The following is a 22,005-nucleotide window of genomic DNA, read 5'->3' on the forward strand; positions in this document are numbered from 1 at the left end:
ATTTAATAAACAAACTGAAAAGGTACAGGAGGCTAGCCTGACAATATAACCCCTAAATCAGATTGAAAAAAACAACAACAAAGAAACAGCCATTTCATTTATAAAGCACACACCTGGCTGGTAGGTTCTTGAGAACCACTTGAAGTGGTTCCAGGGTGTGGTACCGGTGGCATCAATGGGCATGGCTGCATGCGTGGCTGCTCTGAAGAAGGCGACGGAGGCTCTGGTAGCAGTAAGTGCTGCGGCGGTGGCAAAGGCAGCGTTGCTGACCACCCTTGTGGAGACAATGGCGAGCATGGCCATAGTGGGGGTGGCGACGGTGGCGATGCGTATAGCGATGGCTGCATGAACTGCAACGGCCTTGCCTGAAAATGCAAAAAAATCTATAATACACTTTTGAAGCATACATCTTTCTTTTTGCAAGTTGAATCGAATATTTTTTTTGTCAGTTTTATAATTGTTGTAGTGGAGCATACGCACCAACGTGTATGCGCCTTCGGTAGACAACGAAAAGCCCGTGCTCTGATTGCGCGAGAACTTGTGCCGCGTTTGCCAGACTTGCTGTTCGCCCATTTTCCGTCGCGACTACGTTGCGACTACGTTGCGACTCCTCTGTTCGAATAAACATCATCGCATTTGGTGGAGGCTGCTGAGATTCCTAAGCAGACCTGGAGCTCCGCTCTCGCAAGTTGGCCGAAAGACCACCGTACAACATGACTGACGCAGTCGCCAACCAGCCCATCCCAGCACAACCAGTACCATCGGCTGCCCCGTCGACCTGCCCCGGTGCTACCCGTCAGCGGGACCCACCAATCTTCAGCGGCAGTGGTGAGCAAGACGTCGAAGACTGGCTCTCCTTGTACGAACGCGTGAGTGCCAGTAACAAATGGGACGACGACTCTAAGCTTGCCTATGTTATCTTTCACTTGGCTGACGTCGCCAAGCTATGGTTCACCAACCGCGAAACCGCCATCGCCAGCTGGTCCACCTTTAAGACCCTCGTGACCAAAGCGTTCGGTCGACCACAGGTCCGCACGCTCCGCGCTGACCAGCGTCTGCGCCACCGAGCCCAGCAGCCTGGCGAGACCTTTACTAGCAATATTGAGGATGTGCTCAACCTCTGCAGGCATGTTAACTCATCCATGCCTGAAGAAGAGAAAATTCCACATATTCTCAAAGGCATCGAGAAGGGCGCATTCCAGATGTTGCTGGCGAAAGGCCCGACCACGGTGGCAGTCCACGTAAGCCTGTGCCAGAGCTTCGATGAATTGCGTCGTCAGCGTTCCATCGCCCGACAGAGTGTCCCATCACCAGATTCGATCTCGGCCGTCGCACTCGCAAATGACAACGTTCACCAAGGAACTCTGTCGAACCAGATTAAAGACTTCATCAGGGAGGAAGTCGCCCGACAGCTCTGCCTGCTCCCGCATAGCGACGCGCCCACGACAAGCCTTTCTTCGAATATGCAGCAGGCCATACGCACTGAAATTTGCAATGCCCTTCCTACAGTTCCGGCCTCTTACCCATGCACTTCGGTGCCATCTGATCTCTCGATTGCTGGCTACGCACCAACTGCGCAACCTTAACCGCTCAGCTACGCAGCTGTGGTCGCGCGGCCCCCACTGAATCCAGTCGCCTTATCGACTTCACCTCCTCCGGCCTCGCCTCCAGTTTACAGGCCCCCACCTTGCTTTTCCCGTCCATCTAATGAGTGGCGCACCCGAGACAATCGTCCCATCTGCTTCGCGTGTGGCATCGCTGGCCACATTGCACGCTTCTGCCGCCGCCGTCCCACACCTGCGCACGCATACTTTGGAGCACCTATCTACGCACCACAGCAGACCACCACGTCTGCTTATGAACAGAGGCACTCCGACTCGGATCGCCACCCATTGACTGCTCGTTTCCCATCACCTCGTCGCCGATCGCCATCGCCTATGCGTCGTCGACCACCTCCTGAGGGGGGAAACTAATCACTGCAGTTCCGGAGGCAAGAACTGCACCTTGTGCGCAATTCCAAAGGCCTCCATTTTCGCCGCAAAATGTTGTTGATGTCGATGTTTAGGGAGTCGCCACATTAGCGTTAATTGATACCGGGGCTGCCGTTTCTGTAATGAACGCAAAATTTTGTAGGAAACTGAAGCAAGGGACCACATCTCTTTTTTGCTTGGTGCTGTCCACGGCTAGCGCGCAACGCATTCATCCCTCGGCTGTGTGTACGGTGCGCGTCGTCATCCGAGACGTTTTGTACGTCGTACAGTTTTTTGTTCTACCATCTTGCTCTCATGACCTTATCCTAGGTTGGGATTTCTTATCACGTCATGAAGCTATCATCGATTGTTCCCGTGCCAAATTGTCCCTTGTGCCAACATGTGAATTTCCACCACCCGACCGCTCTCCTCTGCTCTGCAAACTCATCGCTGATGACGACATCGCCTTGCCTCCTGAAGCTTCGGTCCCTATTACCCTTTCAGGTGTGGCGCAACCTGACGGAAGTGTGGTGTTTACGCCATCTCCGGTTTTTACTGAACGCAAGGGCATCGTTCTCCCATTTGCTGTTCTTAAAATTGCGTCTGGTTTAACCGTAATGCTGGTCACCAACCACTGCAACTACCCCATTGGCTTACTTCGTGGTGAAACGTTAGGATATGTGCAACCTGTCGACCATATCGATAATATTATCCTTCCCGACGAAACGCCATGTCACATTGCTGCAATCACTCATGCGTCTGAGCCATCAAGTTCGTCAGCCTTCGACAATGCTCTTGACGCAGACCTTCCCCTCTCGCATCGCCGCCAACTTGTTGCTCTCCTTAACAAGTTTCATTCTTCTTTCGACTTTCAAGAACCTTCTTTGGGCCGCACCACGACGTTCACTCATACTATTGACACCGGCTCACATTCGCCTCTGCGACAGCGTCCTTACCGCGTTTCCGCCGAAGAGCGCCGCGTCATTACGGAGTAAGTAGATGACATGCTTAAACGTGGAGTCATACAGCCTTCTCAAAGCGCTGGGTCATCACCTGTGGTTTTGGTCAAGAAAAAAGATGGCACCGTACAATTTTGCGTGGACTCTCGCTGCTTAAACAATATTACGAAAAAAGATGTCTACCCACTACCACGAATAGACGATGTTCTTGACTGCTTACAAGGCGCCGAGTACTTTACATCTTTGGATCTGCGTTGGGGTATTGGCAGGTGCCAATGGCTGATTGTGATCGCCCTAAAATAGCCTTTGTAATGCCGGATGGCCTATATGAGTTCAAAGACATGCCATTTGGGCTCTGCAACGCGCCTGCCACATTTGAGCGCATGATCGACACCATCTTGCGTGCCCACAAGTGGAAAACCTGATTATGTTACCTGGACGGCATCGTAGTCTTTTCATCTGATTTCCCGAGTCATCTTGCTCGCCTCCACGAGATTCTGACGTGTCTAACTTCTGCAGGCCTACAACTTAACTCGAAGAAGTGCCACTTCGCAGCACGAAAACGAACCATCTTGGGACACGTCTTCACAAGAGACGGTGTTCTTCCGGATCCCGATAAGCTTCGAGCTGTCGCTGACTTTCCGTTGCCCACATCACTGAAAGCCCTAGGAAGTTTCGTCGTCTCTGCTCCTACTTTTGTCGCTTCGTGCGCAACTTCGCGTCCATCATCGCACCTCTCCCGAGTCTGCTTTCCAACAGCAAGGCATATCTTCATGGTCACCTGCATGGGACGACGCATTTCACCAGCTGCGCCGCCTGCTGACCTCACCACCTATTCTTCGTCACTTCGACCCTGCTGCGGCCACAGAAATTCACACCGATGCAAGTGGCATCGGTCTTGGTGCAGTTTTGGCACAACGGAAAGGCACCCAAGCTGCATACGTAGTCGCCTATGCAAGTCGCGCTCTCAAGAAGGCTGAATTGAATTACTCCGTGACAGAGAAGGAGTGTTTGGCCCTAATCTGGGCGTTGACGAAGTTTCGCCCGTACCTTTACGGCCGTCCTTTCGACGTGGTCACAGACCACCACGCTCTATGTTGGCTGTCCACCTTGAAAGACCCGTCCGGACGCCTGGGGCGTTGGGCACTTCGATTGCAAGAATACGACATCCGTGTCGTATATCGTTCAGGTAGCAAGCATGCGGATGCCGATGCACTTTCGCGATCGCCATTAACACCAGATGTGGCTTCTCTGTCTCCACCTTTTACCACCTTGTCACCACTCGACAAGACTGACATGCTTTCGGAGCAGCGTAGAGACCCATACCTTGCCTTGTTAGTCGACTACCTTACCGATCCGTCTGCTGTTCCTTCCACGAGAGCGCTACGCTGACAAGCAGCCCGCTTTTCCTTACGAGACAACATTCTGTACCGCCGCAACTACATGCCTGGTGGTCAGAAGTGGCTCCTTGCTGTCCCAACTCATATGCGCTCTGACATCTGCATGAATTTCCATGCAGATCCCCAAAGTGCTCACGCAGGTGTCCTGAAATCCTACGAAAGGCTGCGCCAACGCTATTACTGGCAAGGAATGTATCACTTGGTGCAGAAATACGTTCAGTCTTGCACCACTTGCCAACAAAACAAGACACCTCCGCGGCACCTTACTGGCATGTCACAGCCGCTCCCGTGCCCGGCTCGCCCATTCGACCGCGTGGGTGTAAACCTCTATGGCCACCTCCCATATAGTAGCTCTGGAAACCGGTGGATTATTGTCGGAGTCGATCATCTGACACGCTTTGCTGAGACTGCAGCTCTACCGGCAGCGACCGCCCACGAAGCTGCACTCTTCATTCTCCGCAGCTTAATTCTACGCCATGGTGCTCCGCGGGAATTACTCAGTGATAGGGGTCGAGTGTTCCTGTCGGAGGTCATCCAAGCTATCCTCGCTGAATGAAATCTACCGCATACCATCCACAGATAAATGGTCTTACTGAGCGGTTCAACCGCACACTTGGCGCCATGCTGAGGATGTACACCTCCTCCGACCATACTAACTGGGACGCTGTATTGCCCTTTTTTACCTTCGCTTATAACACCGCGACGCAAGTGACTACCGGTTTTTCCCCGTTCTTTCTATTGTACGGCCGCGAACCTTCCTACCCACTCGACACTATACTACCGTATCGCCCTGACGCATCGGAGTGCTTCCCGCTTTCTGAAGTCGCCAGATACGCTGAAGACTGCCGTCAGTTGGCTCGGTCTCTGACAAGTGAGGCTCAAGGTCTACAAAAGACTCGACACGACGACGCTCACCGCATAGCTCCTACATTTCGTGCTGGCTCTTTTGTGTGGCTTTGGGTGCCCCCGCACCTTCCTGGCCTGTCTTCTAAACTTCTGGCCCGGTACCATGGTCCCTACCGTGTCATTGACGCGACCTCCCCGGTGAATTACGCCGAATTACGTCATCGAGCCACTAACACAATCACCAGATTTGCGCCGTCGAGGACGCGAGACCGCACACGTCGACCGTCTCAAGCCTTACTACGACCTCCTCATTGTGCCTACTCCCTGAGTCGCCAGGATAGCTACCCTTCACCCCGGGGGTATTGTAGTGGAGCATACGCACCAACGTGTATGCGCCTTCGGAAGACAACGAAAAGCCCGTGCTCTGAATGCGCGAGAACTTGTGCCGCGTTTGCCAGACTTGCTGTTTGCCCATTTTCCGTCGCGACCTCGTTGCGACTCCTCTGTTCGAATAAACATCATCGCATTGTATCTAACTTGTCTAAACTCACTCCATTATGCTTTTGTTCCTTTGTTTTTGGTGCAATACAGTGAAATCTCATTAACTCAAACACGCTTAATTAGCAAATAACAATTCACGGGACAGTTAAAGCTCAATGTATGTCATCTAAAACGACAGTATTATCAAGAGCAGTTCCCTACTTACCGAGAAATTGAGGTAAGTGCACGAGAACAAATGCGCCGCAGTAGGACGTTTGCGAAATGATCCTTACGACGTCAGACAAACTGCCTACAATTGGTCACTGGTAATCAAATGAGCTCACTAAATAAAGAACCTTCCAAGTATCAAAGAACGTAAAAAATGCTGCTTGTTGAGTTGTTTCTCAAGAAAAAAGAACCGCCGGGAGTTACAATGGAGAATAGCACAAGTGGTTAGAAAATTGAACTTTTTCCTGATTAAGCTAGACAGGCCGTACCATCTAGCGGAGCCCAGTTGAGCCAAAACATGTCTGCCATTTCAGAGCCTATTGTAGGAAATTGATCGATGGCCACTGTTGCTGATGCGGCTCCTGGTGCTTTAGTTTGGCTAGTAGTGTCGGCGACCGCACAGTAAAAAGCTGGGCAACGTTGTTCACGCCAACAGTGACGTGAGACTTTCCCCTTCTTGAGGCGGGTAATTTAAAGTGCGCTACCTGATACAGACCACTAAAACATGATTTTATTTCAAAATGAGCACTTCCTTGGCACAAAAGGCTTCTGGACCGGTAATCGAACAATAAAGGTCGACAACTTTGATTCTCCAGCTCGCACATTTGCCTCAACTGTACTGCTGACATCACTTCCAAGTCGACCTATGAGAAGTCTCCGTTGACAAAACATGGCAGCGCAGCCATGTTTGCCAAGTTCTAGTTGAGTGAGGTTTGTAGTACCATACTGGTTTGATTGTGCCACCATAAAGATATTTCCTGTTTCATAAGTTGTGCAGCAATGTGTGATGATGCACACGGTTGACTGAATATTGCATCGAAATGTTTTGAAATCGGCATGTCTAATCATTACTAAAACAGGAAAATAGCAACTGGGCACAGCTTCAATCCCCTTCACGGCTGCTTTAAAAGAACAGATAACGAAAATCTTCCTTTTCCTTGAAGTCGATTGTATTGACCCGCCACGACTCCCAACAGCTTTCTGCACTCCCAGTTGTTTCGCAAGTGCCTCCGAGATAGGCAACATAAGAAAAAGCAATGACATCATGTGACGTCGTGATGACACGACCAATTTGGGAAACTTATTTCTGATGCCACGACGATGGCATCACAAGTTATTATTTGTCACTTTTCTTGGGGCTGACGGCCACTTTTCTCACTTGATGAAGCATCTTAATGCGTTGTCATAAGCTCATACCTTCTCTTGAATGCTCCTGTGGGTGGCCTCATGTTCATAGGCGCCATGATTAGTAGATGTGCTGCATTGGTGGCCGCAACAGGAACAGCTGGCCAATGTTTCTGTAAGAGAGCAAATGTGAAAAATAAAGAGCGCACATTTCTTAATTGCATCCTGAACGAAGCATTACTTTTTCAGAACTTCAATATTTTACAACCTAATTATTACAAACATAATTATGTTGTATTTGCTCAAAGCTACACCAGCGCGTCAGGCTGATATTTTTCCCGATTTTACCGGAGTGCTTTTTGCTAAAATTCTCGGGTGCCATAAAACTCTTTTATACTCTGAAGTGCTCCAACCAAGTTGCCTACCAATTTACTCTCTAGAAAACGTGTTATAAACAAAAGGAAATTAATCCCACGCATAGTGTAGAATACATTCCACTCAAAAAGATGGGTGAGGTTGAGACATTGACTGAAGCCTGTTAAGGTGAGAACATGATAAATTAATGACACCAACCACGAAAAGGAATACAAATAAGACATTTCAGACCTCATGATGGGAGTCTTGTTCAGAGTCACAACTAGACGGAGTGAAAATATGCTTATGAGGACTTCAAAAGTGACTCAAAACCGCGAGTGTAGATAAGAATGAAGGTTCCATGTGTTATCAATGGTTCCACGTGTTATGTGTATCCATTGTTTAAATCAGCTTTGATTGGAAGTGGTGTCCTGAAGAGTTTTTTTTTCTAAGCTTATGCCGTTATGCTAATCTATTTTATTGCTCAAGTTTTCAGGGTGTTTTGCCATTGATTGATATGTGGGGTTTAACGTCCCAAAACCACTATATGATTATGAGAGACGCCGTAGTGGAAGGCTCCGGAAATTTAGACCACCTGGGGTTCTTTAACGTGCGCCCAAATCTCAACACACGGGCCTACAACATTTCCGCCTTCATCGAAAATGCAGCCGCCGCAGCCGGGATTCGAACCCGCGACCTGCGGGTCAGCAGACGAGTACCTTAGCCACTAGACCACCGTGGCGGGGCAGGGTGTTTTGCCAAGGCATTGGAAGACACTTTTACCTCGTTGACATCATTGACATGCTGTCTGACCTGATGTTCGAAATTTCCAGTCTCACTGATACATACAAAATCACAGTCTACAAGGTATCCAATAAGCATCAAGATACCTTTCTTTTTTGTCCTTCATCTTTGCCAGCCGATAATGCAATTTGTAGGAACGGAACTACTTGGACATCGTAATGGTTTTTGAACTAGTGCCTGACTCGCACGCATCAGACACGTACAGTATAGCGGCACGTTTACTTGGGAACACACGATCAGATCTTTGCGGCCGAAAGAAGTGGCATTTAGCCAGAGTTCGAGTATCGGATGCTAAGAGATCTCTGTACACTTGCTGTAGGTCAGCAGCCCTGCTAGTCTGCATTTTGCAGATGCTATTGGTTTTAGCGACAAGTGAGACAACCACCGATATATTCTGGTTTGTCAGTTGCACCAAGTCAATGCCGGTACCTGATGTTGTGTGTTTTTTTTCTGTAGACGGGAAACTTCAAACTGCGCTGGTATTATTTGACTAGGACTAGCAAGCGTGTTGCCACACTTGCTGTCTTCCAGAAATGCTTTGGAGAAAGAAGACTCGTTGATGGCACACGGCACCACACACCAAAGTTTTTGGATGGTGTGTGGCTTCCTCGATAAGTTCCGCTTTTTCAAATAGATACCGCAAAAAAAAACAAGAAAAACATGAAAAAAAGAAGCACTGCTCGTTAAATTGGCATGAGGGAACACATTTTAAAAACGACGCTGTTGGTTGGCACCCAATGTGCCATATTCAATGCTCCTCACTGCTGGAATTCAAAATGGCAGCATAACATTATTGGCAAGCTCCCAAGCAGGTGATTATTCAAACACATTCCAATTCTGCATGCACAATGAAATGCGGGTAGAAAAGCAACTAGCTCACTATCAAAAAGGTAGGAGTCAGTTACCCCCTGAGAATAAGTGTAGAAATGGCGGTGCATATCTCGCCACACAAGGTTAAGGTCACAGCCTATGTTTTTTTTGCCATTGTAAACACGTCTCAGCTCATTTCCGAAAAAAAAGTAACCACATACCCATGCCCTGGATAGTATTGCGATACGGGCGATACATCGTAAAAGTATTGCTCTACTGAGATACAAATACATTTTTAAGAAGTATCTCAATACAGCAATACAGATACTCAAAAGTATCTCTGAAATACTATCGCGATACTGCCCAGCCCTGCTCTTGAGACAGTTGTACACTAACAACTCCTCTAAGTGTCAGACAATTCAAACTGTTTCTTATAGTTTTCAAAGGCAGTCCTCTCTAATGGTAGATTCCTACTAAAGAGATTCATTTTTGTTACAGAATTTTTTTGAAGAAAACTAATAGTTCCAGCAGGGTGGGAAGTGACGTTATATGCTCCTCCTCTGCTAAGCCGCCTTAACTTCCCCCCCCCTCCAGGTACATATGAATATAATGAGAAAAAATGCACTTTGATGGGTGGTGTCTGATGGCATCGTGCCTGAAGCCACAATTTTTTCTGTTACCTTGATGGAGCCGTCTAGAGTTTGGTGAAAAAGGGTAGGAGGAGCGGAGTCCATTTATACAGACCATATGCTTTGCTGGCTGCTGTTTCCTGCTAGTGCTGTTGTAACCACTGCACTGTCGCAGAAGGAAACACCATTCAGCAACTATCACAGCTGTTTCCATACTAAGTGGCCACTCTCTCACACAAATCTGATTTCATAAAGGGCTGCATTGTTTTGGTTTTCTTAACTATGATCATACAGTTAATGTCCGATTTCTCGGACTACCGAAATCCTGGACATGCCTGATTTCCCGGTGTGATCTGTGGCACCATCAAGTTCCCCATACAGTCAATGTATTAAAAATTCCAAAATTTCAGACATTTATAGCTTTCACCGTCCAATTTTCCTGCTAACTTTTTACTGCTAACAGCGAAGTTGAACTCACTATCAGCACCACTATTTTGGTTCTTTTCGTACCCTCGAACCCACTGTGACGTGGCAGCCGTACCCTTGACACCAGAAATGCCGGAATCCAGCGCACGCCAATTAGTAGCCAGCCGTGGCTTAGACAAACCTGTGGCCACAACTGCATGGTGCTGTTACTAATGTTACTATAAGGCTGTGCTCCGGCGGGAAAGCTACGCTGTTGACCTATAGTCTGCCGTCGGCATGCTTCCCAACTCATAGAAGGCGGTAATGCAACAGACTCCCAGGAACTGTTTTTGCCACGCCAGCTTTAAAATCTACGCTGAGACGGCAGTCTCACCTAGAGAGGACAGCGTGTGTAAAGAACTTCCAAACGCGGTCGTTGCTTCAACGACCCACACGGTGCTGGTGTTTCGATTTCAGCCGGGATAACCTTGGAGGGCTTTGCCGACGCTAGCGAAAATCTTGAGCTGTGTGCGGAATATACCGGTGATGAAATCATTCAAGTTACTAAAGGTTTCGACAACTCCGACACATAGATCAAACAGGCAGAGCCTACACGAGCAACAAGTTCGGTGTTGACGCGAGCATGACATCGTCATAGGTGTACAGTGACAGCATGACATCAGCTGATATTGAGACAAACATAATCGGGGCAAGTGGAACTCCATGCAAACAACAATAAGAGAGTCCTTTTAGCACTTAATTTTTACAAATGCAGTAGCGTCAATCACATCAAACTTTTTCTTTTCGCTTTTATTTATTACAAACGGCTCTTTTTGGGGCCACCTAAATGATGCACTTGCTGAATTGCAACGAGAATCCTGTACTCCTGCCGTGAACTTTTCCGTCAGTGAAAAATACCTATTCAAAAAGTGTATTTTTACTTGCATTCGTTTTACCAGACTGCCTGATTTTACGGACCTTTCGCAATCCCTTGAGTGTCCGCGAAATTGGATGTCGACTGTACAACATTAATCCAAAGGGCTATTTCAAGTACTACACCCTTATTGTGGAACAAAAAGCATCGAAATAACATGAAGATGCCAAAGTAAATGTGTTAGGGTACACATAACCACAGCACTCAGTGACTGCATGAAAAATTTTTTAAAAAATTTTAAAAGGCAGTATGGAATAAATATAACTTACTGAGTTCGTTTTGCAGCATGTCTTGCAGCTTGTAATTTCTCTTTTCAAGTATTTCTATTCTTTCCTCTAGTCTTTTGTTTTTTTCTAGAGCTGCCTCGTAAGGTTCCTCTCTTTTTCGAGCCGACTCAGTTCGACAAGCTCTTCTTCGGAGTTCGCACTGCTTCGGCGTCTCTTTGTTCTTGGTTGCTGAATTTTTTATTTTTTTTTTGAATTCTAGCAAATAAACACATCAACCCAAAGCCAACATACACGCTCCATTGGAAACATACACGCTCCATTGATACAAACATAATTCAGGTTGTAGCAACTACCTAGCATATGAAGTTCAGTAGTGTTGAAAGCTGGGCTAGTTGGTGAGATATCATTTCAACATATGGTATAGTAGCGCAACCTCGACGAGGACCTGAGGACAAGAAAACACGCCACTGTTTGCTAGACTAGCAAGTGCAGTGTTTTCTTGTCCTGAGTGTCCCCATCAAATTTGCGCTACTACACCATATGTTAAAATGATATGTAGCATATTCCAGCCATGACTAGTGAGCATTCTAACACCCTGTCACACAGCAAATCTAATGTCCTTCGTTTGCAATGTCCTTTCTTTGCTGTCACACGGGGAAACTAATGCCATTTGATGAAAACGACCTTTTCTGTGGAACGAGTTCCTGCAACACAATCGCATTCAATTTCTGACTGAGTAGTCTCAATGTCAGGGACTTTTAGGGAAATGGCTATAACTTCAGTATATATACAATTTATAATTTAGGAAGATCTTGTTCCTTACTAGCTCAACTTATTACTGGTTTGATGACATAATAGCAGGTGCAAAAGTTTAAAAAAAATTAAGGGATACTAAAGCTTTGTTTTTAGGAGTTGAAGGCGATAAGGATATCCTGTTGCTACTACGTGCATCGAACACTTGGTGCATGAAAGCTTTTAGAACTTCTTACGCACCCACTACGTGGCCTTAAGGGAATAGGTACAGTAGCGCATGTGCCTTTGGTAGTGGATGACCAGTTTTAAACCTCCAAGCCATTATGATAATGACATGTCATGACGCCCGCTAGAAATGGCAGGTTGTACCACGCATTAATGATGCAATATTTCATGTTGCATTGTAAAGCATGTATACAGGATGTGTGTGTTTGTTAAGTATGAAAGGTAGTTTCACTGCATTTCCAAGCAGAGGAAGTTCGTTCATTGTATTTCCAAACAGATGCGTGGCCGTGTGGTAGAACATCCGCTTGCAATGCAAACGAACTGCGTCTCAAGAATTTTTATTGTTTATTTTATTTGCATCATTCTCAGTTTTTCAGTAGCGCATAAGATGATTTTTCGCTCACAACCAATGATGCCTATGCCGGAATTTCTGCAAATCGAGCTCTCTAATGCCATAGCGTTAAAAAGAAGCTTCTCTCCATGACAGCAGCAGAACGCAGGGCATGTTTCGTTTGTGCCCTGTTGTCATTATTGCCTGTATTGTGGATAATATTCATGTGGTTACCAAGGTGGTGACTACACGAAATCGTTGCTGCCGTCTCATTTCTGCAGCGGGGGAGGAGGTTGTGCACCTTGCTTCAGTTGACTGTACTCATGCCCGGTCATACCATCGGCCAACGATATTTGAGTGTGTCGTGCAGCTGTGGCAAGGTTTTATTTAAAACTGCCACTTTTTTTATTATAGGTGCACCTTTCCACCCATAAAAATTATTTTTTGTGGATACACGCATGTTACATACAAGTTTTATTATATGTTTATTTTTCCCAAAGCCATGGGTCAGGAGGGCTGAGGTCATGGTCATCATTTCAACATTACATTTGTTTTTGTCATGAGACAGCACGCAGGTAAAATGAAATTAGGTCCGCTTATTATAATTTGTTGTGAATGGCATTGAATTTGCCATGCGACAAGGGTATAACATCTCTCACATTGCAAGGAGTCCCGATAACCACCACAGCCACCACAGTTGCAGTGATATTCGATTTCAAAAAGCGCAATTTCCACACACCCCAGACTTGCGCTAAATTGTCTAGAAAAATTCTTAGCTGCATCACAACATCAATAAACACATAGTTACCGTGACTGCAACAAAAACAACTATGCCATACCAACTTTTGCCACATAATAGGATAAAAGCAACAACACTAACACACAATGTCATCTAAAAAGCTGACAAATGCATATCTGTGAAATTTAACATAGGTCACTATGTAAATTGTAACCAAAATGCTGGAAGTTGCTGCTCTGTGCCTGCTATTCTCTCTAATGTCACTCTGTGCAAGGCAAAGTTACCATTTGTGTAACAAGCAGCCATATTATGCCTACCTAGCTTAGTGTACACTGATCAGATTTATACACAAGTTTCAAATAAATCAATTACTTTTCGAAAACTAACATTCTGGGTAACTCAATTAGGTTTACTTGTCATTGATTACCAGTTATCACTGACTTTTTCATAAATAATCAAGTTATAACCAGTATTCTACAGCACTTCTTGTCCTAATACCCTGTAAGGACAACCCTCCCCTCTTTGTCAGACAATGGCCACAACAGACTGCAACTGCATGCTCCTTTCCTTAAGGCCTTCTCAACTGTTGCGAAAGCAATGGGAGAGTTTCTCAGTATGTTTTGCCACCTATCGGTTGTAAGAGTGCTGCAACCCTGATGACTTTGCTTCTCCTGTGTCCCGTACACATCAGAAGACTGTTGCTCGATGTAAAACCGCGAAATGGGAATTGTCCACTGGGAGGGCGATTATTCAAGAAGCTGTAATTTTATCACCACTTCAAAATTGATGCTCAGTGTACACTAGCTGCATTATCTACACATAGTGCCTCGTAAGAAGAGCTCTACAAGACTTTTGTGCTTTCAAAGAACTTCTGAGCAACTTCCACTGCTATAAAACTGCCAAACACAGTCACGGGGGAACATCTCGTCCTTCTTTTGCAGCTTCATGAAATTTAGAAATATGCCATTTCAATACAGTTATAAGTGCTATAAGTACCAAATCTGGCAGCATAGTATTAGCACCTATATTTGAAAATGCAGTAGTCACTTCTTGCCCAGGTGCCTGATGCACGTCACGGACGATTTCAAGAAAACAAAAAGTTTCATGTATGTTACCTTTTCAGTTGTCTCTTCTTCACTTTCTATGTCATAAAAGACAGTGTCAGGAACCGACAGCCGTTTTTTGCCCATCTTCTGGATAAGGTCACTGAAGGTGGCTACAGAAGTTATCAAACGAAATTAAATTTTAGCAGGCCACTAAAGCACCAATGAGGTATGAAGACCACAAATGCATGCAAAGTACAACTACATATCTATTCTACCACAAAAGTTTGGTTCTGCAGAAAGAAAGCTGTGCTGTACATGCATTCGCTTCTAGATGATGGAAGTCAATGACTGATGGTAAGAGTTATGCAAGTATTCAAACCTTGAGACAAACCACATTTATTTATTTTATTTATTTCGACATACTGCCAATCCCATCAGGGATTTTAGCAGGAAGGACGTGAACATAAAAATTGGAATAAGTACACAATAAAGACATACATCGCGATAAAGTACAGAATAAAACTAACAGAATCAGATCATTTACCAATTTCAGATCAAAGAAGGCATAAAACATTAGTGTAAAGAAAAGTTGTCAGAAGAAAATAGATGCAGCGACTTGGTTGACACATTGGTTGACATATTGGCATAGGCATCAAGAAACACAACAAGAAATTACAGCAATAAGAAACTACCCTGCAATATGGCGAAGTATTTCAAGGAAGGGCAAATTTATACACACTGAAAACAGAAACATGATCAAGAATCAACAGAGCGATTTCTCTTCACCTAAATTCAGTACTAAAAATTGCTTAAAGAAAAAATATGATGACATGATACCTTGCTCGTACGATGTTCACACGAACACTCATATTAAAATCACCCCGGTGATTCCGTTTGCATAATACAAAGTTCATTTTCGACAAGGGTTAGAAAGTTTGCTAATTCGGTAGTGCTGAATATACTCGGATCCAGTTTATTCCATTCATTAGTGGCTATCGGAAAGAATGAGTACTTAAAGCAGTTTGTGTTGAAGGAGTATTCGTTAAGTCTCATTGGGTGTTTTTGGCGTGTTGTTCTAGTTTGATCAAACGTAAGGTAGGCGGATACATCAATGTTTAAATGACCATGGATTAATTCGTGTATGAATTTTGCACGTGCTAACCTTGTTCTATTCATTAAAGTATGTAATCCAGCTTTTTTAATTAGTTTAGTCGGAGAATCTGTATGTCTTTACTTGTTGTAAATGAACCTCAAAGCTTTCCTTTGTAATCCTTCCAGTTTCATGATTTGCTGTTTTGCGGATGGTGACCAAATAATATTACCGTATTCAAGTAATGATCGCAGAAGGGAAGTGTATGCAAGCAGTTTTAGAGAAGGCGGGGCCTGGCGAAGCCGGTATCTGAGTGCAAACAAGCGGCGTAGTGCAGCTGAAGTAACGTAACTTATGTGTGCGTCCCATCTTAGATCTTCAGTTATAATAATTCCAAGATATTTATGCTGGTTTACTCTAGTTATGGGAATGTCATTGATAGTGTAAAGAAAATTTGACCTAGTTTTTTTTCGACTTACTGATAAAATTGTACACTTGTTTGCATTAAGTGACATCTGCCATTTACGGCACCAGCAGGAAACATCTTGTAAAGCACTATTTAAAGCTACATGGTCCTCCGTTGAGTTTATTTCTCGATATAGCACGCAGTCATCCGCGAATAATTTGATTTTTTCCTTAATACTTTTAGGAAAATCATTAATAAAGAGAAGAAACAAAATTGCCGCCAGCACACAGCCCTGCGGAACTCCAGATGTGACGGAGGTGGTAGCAGAGGTTTCATCGTTTAATTTCACATACTGTGTACGATCAGTAAGATATCTTGTGATCCAGTTAAGAACAGTAGAATTTCCTAAGGTGGCCTCAAGTTTTCGATGTAGCTTCTTGTGTGATACCTTGTCGAATGCTTTGGCAAAGTCGAGGCTCCTTTTTTTGCGTCCAAGTTTAACAAGAGATTTATGACACCGGCCTCATTGATATTAATCAATTCCAGGGTACCTTCCGCACTAAAGTCGTTGTCTGGAATGTTTCCGTCATCGACAGTGAATACAGACTTGAAATAGCTGTTTATTTTGTCTGCAGTGATCGGGTTATCTTTAGATCAGTTTGTTTTTGGTTGTCAATACTCTGGGATACCTCATGTGTTAATTCCACTAATTGGGTTATGGTTGAAAGACCTCGGTGAAAGCCATGCTGATAGGGAGATAATATACGTTTTTCTTCTAGGAAAACAGTTATTCGTTTAAGAATTATGTGCTCCAAGATTTTACAGATTGTACATGTCAGGGATATAGGTCTAAAGTTAGATATATCATTTCCCCTTCCTCCTTCATGCACAGGAACAACTTTGGCCTTTTTCCACTCCACAGGTAAAGAGCACGTTGATAGTGATTTGTTAAACATGACGCACAGATATTTAGCTAGCAACTCTGCATATCTTACAAGAAAGATGTTAGGAATGTTGTCGGGCCCTGCTCCTTTTTTTGCGTCCAAGTTTAACAAGAGATTTATGACACCGGCCTCATTGATATTAATCGATTCCAGGGTACCTTCCGCACTAAAGTCATTGTCTGGAATGTTTCCGTCATCGACAGTGAATACAGACTTGAAATAGCTGTTTATTTTGTCTGCAGTGATCGGGTTATCTTTTTCCGTGGGTGTGTAGCTTTTGTTGTTCTTTGCAGGCTTTAGGTAGCTCCAAAACTTGCTGAGGGAATTTTTTAGAAAGTTTGGCAACGTTTTAGTGAAATAGTTGCTTTTCGCTGTTTTAATTTTTGTTTTTAGGTCACTCACAGCAGCAGTCAAATTATTTACCGTTACTGCTCCGGGTTTTTGTTTCATTCTCTTTCGTATACGCTTTACTTTGCGTTTCGCACGTATTACCTCACGTGTTATCCACGGGTGTGTTTCTTAATTTTTTTCACTCTAATAGGTACAAAGGTATTAATACAGTGGTGCATAATTTCTTTTAACTGAGACCATAATATTTTGATGGTCGTGGAACTATCATTCAACAATTCTTCGAAGGACGGAAACTTTATAATTAGATAATTTAGTATGCTAGTGTCGTCAGCATATTTAAAATCTGGGTAAGTAATTTTTATGTTCGTTGGTTCTATTTTATCACGAAAGGGGACAGTGCACAAAGTGAGCTTGTGATCAGATATGCCATCCATAACTTCAATCTTCGTTTCATCGGCTGGGAAGTGGTTACTCAAGAATATAAGGTCAAGAATATTTGAAGTTTCTCCCTGGACACGTGTTGGTTGGTTGACTACTTGGTGAAGATTAAATCGCAGCATTGTGTCGATAACGACATCTGAGCATGCGGAATGAAATTTCATGGATTGCCAGTCGATATCCGGAAGGTTAAAATCAACCAACAAGATGAATCTTGCGCTTTGTATGTTTTGTTCAATGTAGTTGCAGAGCGATTGCATGCTATCTTCGCCAGAAGTAGGACTGCGATAGCAGCAGCCCACAATTGTTGTGTGAAGGCTAAATTTTAGTTTCAAAAAGATAGCTTCTACGCCTTCAACCTCTGGCAGCGCAATGTATTGTACTTCGCGTTTTATCATTAACGCTACTCCACCACCTCGTGTCGGTCTGTCCTTCCGTATTATATTGTAATTTGGGGGCGTTACTTCACTATCTAAAATGTCATTATTTAACCAGGTTTCGGTTAAAGCAAGAAAGTCTGGCTCAAGGTCGAGAAGTAGGCATTCAAGGGATTCTAATTTGTTTAAGACGCTTCGGCAATTCACATTTATAAACCTCAACTGGGGCGGTTTCGAGTGCGAGACGCCGGCCCGTCGCTTGGCAGGTTTTTTTTTTTCCAGTTGAGGGATTTTTTGCCTCGCCAATCATCACTTTATCGTTTACGGTGTCATCCATCGATAAAGAATACGGTCTATACTAATTTTGTCGTAGACAAGATGTACCTTCTGCCCGGATTCCTTATTTGGTTTCGCCGAGTCCCACAATTCTTTCCTTATATTACGCACACGCTGGGAAAAGTCTTCACTAATTGATATGTCGGTATCCTTTAGTTTATGACAGTTTTCCAAAATCTTTGTTTTGTCTCAATAATCAAGGAGTTTGAAATAATACTGATTGTTGGCCTAGTTGGTATTTACTTAATGGCATGATTTGGCCGCAAAAGAGACACACACAAGAAAAGGAACACTCAAACGACAAGCACAGGCGGCACTTCAACTTTGTGTGTTTTTGCGCTGAAGAATACGTTTAATGCCGTAGCTTTCATTTTTCTAATATCTGTTGCTAACTTTTGCAACTTGAGGTCTTTACATAGCTTGGAAACCTTACTCTTAACCTTTGATTCAGACTTCTTAATCTGAACAAAATTCTTTCTTATAGCCTCTGCTGCCTTCAAATTAAACATTTCTCGTGGAAGCACTACAAAACACCCTTCTTTGTCAGCTTCCAATATGACAATATTCTTTTCCCTACACAACGCTACTGTCTTTCGCATAACCTCAGTTTTATGACTCTGCCTGGTACCAGAAACACATTTTTTCAGGCTATCTACACCATCTAACAGACACCTCTCCTTATCCTCTGCTGAGGCTTTACTAGCCACATATCTGTTAAGTGCCGCTAGTTCATGCACAGGAACACTGGCATCGATGCAATACTTGGGTCCCTTGGAAAGAAGCGTTGCCGAGTCCTCCGGTAGGCTCACGTTTCCTAACATTACCACATTTGATGACTTCGTCGTTGATTTACTGTCCTTGTTAATTTTACAACATTGTCCAATGATTTGTTTCCACCAGTATTCCGTCATATGATGGATGATGCGTCTGGAGGTTCTTAACTTCTCTTCCGCTACCCATGAAACATCATTCTTCAGGTGCACAATGCGTAGCCAGTCGTGAAGTAAGCGTACTTGTCTCCACAATTCTGAACGCAGAATTTTGCACAGCCGGGCATTATGGCCCGGCTGTGCAAAATTCCTTCAGGTGGCGTAAGTCCTTTGCATACGCAAAGGACTTACGCCACCTGAAGTAAGTTCCCTCTTTGGCCATGTTGCTTCTTCTAAGGGCCATAATGCCCGGCTGTGCAAAATTCTGCGTTCAGAATTGTGGAGACAAGTACGCTTACTTCACGACTGGCTACGCATTGTGCACCTGAAGAATGATGTTTCATGGGTAGCGGAAGAGAAGTTAAGAACCTCCAGACGCATCATCCATCATATGACGGAATACTGGTGGAAACAAATCATTGGACAATGTTGTAAAATTAACAAGGACAGTAAATCAACGACGAAGTCATCAAATGTGGTAATGTTAGGAAACGTGAGCCTACCGGAGGACTCGGCAACGCTTCTTTCCAAGGGACCCAAGTATTGCATCGATGCCAGTGTTCCTGTGCATGAACTAGCGGCACTTAACAGATATGTGGCTAGTAAAGCCTCAGCAGAGGATAAGGAGAGGTGTCTGTTAGATGGTGTAGATAGCCTGAAAAAATGTGTTTCTGGTACCAGGCAGAGTCATAAAACTGAGGTTATGCGAAAGACAGTAGCGTTGTGTAGGGAAAAGAATATTGTCATATTGGAAGCTGACAAAGAAGGGTGTTTTGTAGTGCTTCCACGAGAAATGTTTAATTTGAAGGCAGCAGAGGCTATAAGAAAGAATTTTGTTCAGATTAAGAAGTCTGAATCAAAGGTTAAGAGTAAGGTTTCCAAGCTATGTAAAGACCTCAAGTTGCAAAAGTTAGCAACAGATATTAGAAAAATGAAAGCTACGGCATTAAACGTATTCTTCAGCGCAAAAACACACAAAGTTGAAGTGCCGCCTGTGCTTGTCGTTTGAGTGTTCCTTTTCTTGTGTGTGTCTCTTTTGCGGCCAAATCATGCCATTAAGGAGTTTGAAAATTGTTGGTCTAGTTTTGTTCGCGCTTTGTTTACCGAGCCGATGTATCCTTTCGATTGAAACAGGTTCAATTTTCAGAACACCTTTCGCAACTGTATTGTTTATTACTTGCTCTAGTAATTCCTAATCTTCTTTTTCATCCTCAGGGATGCCATACACTATCAAGTTACTTCTTCTTGACCGGTTTTCTAAATCATCCAGCTTTATTTCTAGGCCTGATTCTACTTTTTTTAAGGCGGAAACTTTTGTGGTGCAGTCCAGTATTTTTTCATCTAAGGCAGCCAGTTTTTCTAATTTGGACTCAATAGCGGTTAGTCGTTCTTCTTTAATTTCTTTAATATCACCAGCAATTTGCGTTAGTTGTTGAGAAATTTGTTTTAGGTCGGGCCCGGGGTTTGTCTCGACGTCACCTGTTAGTAATAACAGGTCCCTCAAATAGCAGGACAAGTTACACAAGGGATCACAAAGCAACCTTGGGCACGGCAGCAAAATCAAGAAGAGGCAATCAAAACGCATGCATTCGCCGTAGCGTTTTCTCACCTGTACGACATACAAGAAGGGATTAGCGCTCTGCATGCTTCGGGTGCCGCCGTGCTCATTAATCGCCGTCGCTTGGGGGGCCGTATTTATGTCCAGAGTTCTCGTCGTTGAGTGAGGTACCGAGGGGGCGCTGAAGATGGCGTCGGCGCAGTACGTCGCTGAACCCAACGGGTCCAACTTGTAGGGCCGACCATCCAGACCAACCGGCGCGTGTTGCACATGGCGGGCTTTATCACGGCCTAGATTTGCTGTCCACGCTGTCGTCGGTTTTCCCGCTTCTTCATGCCCCATCGGTATCAGCAGCAGGAAAGTGCCGATCTGTACGACATACAAGAAGGGATTAGCGCTCTGCATGCTTCGGGTGCCGCCGTGTCCATTAATCGCCGTCGCTTGGGGGGCCGTATTTATGTCCAGGGTTGTCGTCGTTGAGTGAGGTACCGAGGGGGCGCTGAAGATGGCGTCAGCGCAGTACGTCGCTGAACCCAACGAGTCCAACTTGTAGGGCCAACCATCCAGACCAACCGGCGCGTGTTGCACGTGGCGGGCTTTATCACGGCCTAGATTTGCTGTCCACGCTGTCGTCGGTTTGCCCGCTTCTTCATGCCCCGCCGGTATCAGCAGCAGGAAAGTGCCGATCTGTACGACATACAAGAAGGGATTAGCGCTCTGCATGCTTCGGGTGCCGCCGTGCCCATTATTCGCCGTCGCTTGGGGGTCCGTATTTATGTCCAGGGTTGTCGTCGTTGAGTGACGTACCGAGGGGGCGCTAAAGATGACGTCGGCGCAGTACGTCGCTGAACCCAACGGGTCCAACTTGTAGGGCCGACCATCCAGACGAACCGGTGCGTGTTGCACGTGGCGGGCTTTATCACGGCCTAGATTTGCTGTCCACGCTGTCGTCGGTTTGCCCGCTTCTTCATGCCCCGCCGGTATCAGCAGAAGGAAAGTGCCGATCTGTACGACATACAAGAAGGGATTAGCGCTCTGCATGCTTCGGGTGCCGCCGTGCCCGTTAATCGCCGTCACTTGGGGGGCCGTATTTATGTCCAGGGTTGTCGTCGTTGAGTGAGGTACCGAGGGGGCGCTGAAGATGGCGTCGGCGCAGTACGTCGCTGAACCCAACGGGTCCAACTTGTAGGGCCGACCATCCAGACCAACCGGCGCGTGTTGCATGTGGCGGGCTTTATCACGGCCTAGATTTGCTGTCCACGCTGTCGTCGGTTTGCCCGCTTCTTCATGCACTGCCGGTATCAGCAGCAG

Source organism: Rhipicephalus microplus, chromosome 3, assembly GCF_043290135.1.
Source record: "Rhipicephalus microplus isolate Deutch F79 chromosome 3, USDA_Rmic, whole genome shotgun sequence".
Classification (NCBI taxonomy): Eukaryota; Metazoa; Arthropoda; class Arachnida; order Ixodida; family Ixodidae; genus Rhipicephalus; species Rhipicephalus microplus.